This window comes from Lepidochelys kempii, chromosome 12 (assembly GCF_965140265.1).
Source record: "Lepidochelys kempii isolate rLepKem1 chromosome 12, rLepKem1.hap2, whole genome shotgun sequence".
Lineage (NCBI taxonomy): Eukaryota > Metazoa > Chordata > Testudines > Cheloniidae > Lepidochelys > Lepidochelys kempii.
Window position 1 is genome coordinate 35760009 of NC_133267.1, and position 3626 is coordinate 35763634.

General features: G+C 39.6%; 1 long non-coding RNA gene across 1 annotated transcript in view; it reads left to right on the forward strand.

The window, feature by feature from the left end:
- LOC140896384 (uncharacterized) overlaps positions 1 to 3626 on the forward strand; it is a 104157-nt gene that overhangs the window by 23444 nt on the left and 77087 nt on the right. The gene's annotated exons all lie outside the window — the stretch shown is intronic.

Here is a 3626-nt window from a genome sequence, read left to right on the forward strand (position 1 = left end):
TTATTTGCTCTCACTCCTGAGACAACACCTGAATCGTATGATCATTTTGCTCACCTATTCTGTCTCAGAGCGAAGATCCTTACCGCTAGGTCTAAAGACATTCCTGCTTTCCCTTTATTCAACATTGGCGGGTTTCATTGTTGCCGATATGAAAGGAAAATTTCTAATACTATATTGTATAAACCTCGTTAAAATTTTATTGCTCGTGACTTTTTAATCATGTGGATTTCATTTCATGTTAAGTTAGCAAATGAAATTCCTTAATAAATAAAGTTGAATCGAATTAGGCTACTGGAGAGGAGCAGAAGAATTTATACTCCTTCAGACACACAGATATTAGGATTTCTCACACACAGGTTTCCTGTCAGCTGTCTCCTTGGAATGGTGTCTAATGGTGCATATTAATTTACATTTCATTGATACTGTTAGGTGTTCCTTGCAGAGGAAAAATATACTTTCAATACAATGCTTTCATGAGATCAAAGGAGGTAGCATGGCTTAGTGGACTATGCATAGGGCAAATGACTCCAGAATTCGAATCCCCCTGCTCATGCTGACTTGCCCTGTGGTCTGGCACAAGTCTTAATTTTTCTCTCTCTCTGTTTTCTCATCCATAATCTTACTTACCTACTTTATTTATTGTAGGAATACATTAGTCATTTGATTGTCAGGTGTTTTTAAAATAAGGCACAATTAAAATATTAAGCATAATTATTAATAAATGCAATGTGTATCTGTACACACATATTGTTTTCAGTGTTGTTGTAGCCATGTTGGTCCCAGGACATGAGAGGGACAAGGTGGGTGAGATAATATATTTTATTGAATCAACTTCTGTTGGTGGAAGAGACAGAGGAGAGACAAGTTTTTGAGCTCCACAGAACTCTTCTTTAGGTCTGGGAAAGGCAAACAAAGTGTCACAGCTAAATGCAAGGTGGAACCGATTGTTAAGGGTAGGAGTTAACACAAGTTGCAAGGGACTATTCAAAATGAAGTGGGCCACTAAGACACTAAAAATCATGGACTCAACAGAGATCCTGGTTTTAAGTCTCTTTACTACAATCTGTAACACACTAACCCTCCTTGAAATAAGTGTTAACTACTTATGCTGAACAATCTGTTCCACTTTGTATTTAATGGTGACACCATTGAGTAAGTTTCCCAGACTGGAAGAAGAGCTCTGTGTAAGCTCGAAAGCTGATCTCTCTGACCAACAGAAGTTGGTCCAATAAAAGATAGTACCTCACCCACCTTGTCCTGCTAAGATCCTGGAACGGATAAGGGTACAACAACACTGCATACAACCCTCCTATGACTGCAGAGATATTAATCGTCCTATGACTGCAGAGATATTAATAGCCCATGTCATTTTGAATAGTCCCTTGCAATCTGTGTTAACTACTTATGATTAACAAACAGACCTTTCCCAGATCTGAAGAAGAGCTCTGTGGAGCTCAAAAGCTTGTCTCTGTCTCTTCCACCGACAAAAGTTGGTACAATAAAACATATTATCTCACCCATGTGTAGTTAAGCTGACTTAAGTCCCCATGTAAACAGTGCTTGGTTGATGGAAGAATTCTTCCATTGATCTAGCTACCGCCTCTCATGGAGGTGGATTACCTACGCTGATGGGAGACCCCTCCAGCCAGTGTAGGTGGTGTCTACACTGAATCAGTACAGCAGCACCACTCTTGCATTTCAACTATAGACAAGCCCTTAGAGTCCCCTAGGCTTCTCTTTGAATGTGTGTATTTTCCACTGGCCTTTCTTTTATCAGGCAGCTGTTCTCTCTCTCTCATCTTTGATTGTTTCTTGTCAGATTTGTTCCTAGGTACATATAAAACCTTTAGTCATTTTTTGGGTTTGACAGAGGAATGATAAGGGAACTCAGAAAAGATCAGTGGCCTTTTAATGATAGAAACCTGTAAGTTTGTTGTTCAAGTACATTAGGAGTCGGGTAAAAGCCTGGGTTTGTTTCTAAGGAAATAAAGACCAGTACAATTCCTGATGAAGTCAACAGGAGTCTTTCTATTGGCTTCAGTACGAGTTGGCTCAGAACAAGCCCAATACCAGGAGACTTAGCTAGTTTTGCGCAGTGCTATCTGCACTAAAAATCCTGCATACTTTTTGTGAAATCCAGATGCCAAGACAAATCCTGGAGACATTGTTCAGATTTTACTCATCCTTTATTCAGGCAAAAAGAAAAGGCGTACTTGTGGCACCTTAGAGACTAACCAATTTATTTGAGCATAAGCTTTCGTGAGCTACAGCTCACTTACTGGTTACTGGGGAAGAGCTGTTTGGAAACATCTTTCCCCCCAAAATACTTCCCAAAACCTTGCACCCCACTTCCTGGACAAGGTTTGGTAAAAAGCCTCACCAATTTGCCTAGGTGACTACAGACCCAGACCCTTGGATCTTAAGAACAATGAACAATCCTCCCAACACTTGCACCCCCCCTTTCCTGGGAAGTGTTGGATAAAAAGCCTCATCAATTTGCATAGGTGACCACAGACCCAAACCCTTGGATCTGAGAACAATGAAAAAGCATTCAGTTTTCTTACAAGAAGACTTTTAATAGAAATAGAAGTAAATAGAAGTAAAGAAATCACCTCTGTAAAATCAGGATGGTAGATACCTTACAGGGTAATTAGATTCAAAACATAGAGAATCCCTCTAGGCAAAAACTTAAGTTACAAAAAAGATACACAGACAGAAATAGTTATTCTATTCAGCACAATTCTTTTCTCAGCCATTTAAAGAAATCATAATCTAACACGTACCTAGCTAGATTACTTACTAAAAGTTCTAAGACTCCATTCCTGGTCTATCCCCGGCAGAAACAGCATCCGATGAAGAGAGCTGTAGCTCACGAAAGCTTATGCTCAAATAAATTGGTTAGTCTCCAAGGTGCCACAAGTACTCCTTTTCTTTTTGCGAATACAGACTAACACGGCTGTTACTCTGAAACCTTTATTCAGGCAAAACTCCAGTTGATATGAAAGGAAATGTTTCTCACAGGAGCACTAAATAAGATTAGGATCATTTGGTCCATGATGCTATGGACAATGGTTAGGCATCTGATGATCTGAGACCACTGCCTATCATGCTGACCAATATTGTCTTATTGTTTCCTCTTGTTTGTCTCCATCCATTGTCTCTTGTTTTATACTCTAGATTGTAAACTCTTAGACCAGGGTGTCAACCTGTCTAGAATGGCTGCTGACAATGAGTGCCAACCTCAGAGTAGCCTGTTAAGAAGCAGGTTGTGTATTCTATGATTAGATTTCACCAACCAAGTATCAGGTGTGAATTCCTCAAGCACTGTAACAACCTTAACATGGAGTCACAGACAGTCCCCTTGGGTACTCTTCTATCTTGCCACCCTGCCTTTGCGATATTGTCCCTTACACCAAATATCACAATAATATTCAGGTTAATCCCAGTCCCAAAGTCACTTAACCCCAAGTCAAGTGTACCTTAGGTCTCTCAAAGACAGTGCTTGTAGCCAATCGTATATTGAACTAACTAAAGGTTTATTAACTAGGAAAAAAGAAATAAGAGTTATTCACAAGGTTAAAGCAGATAAACATACACACGCAAATGAGCTACAGTGTTAATAGACG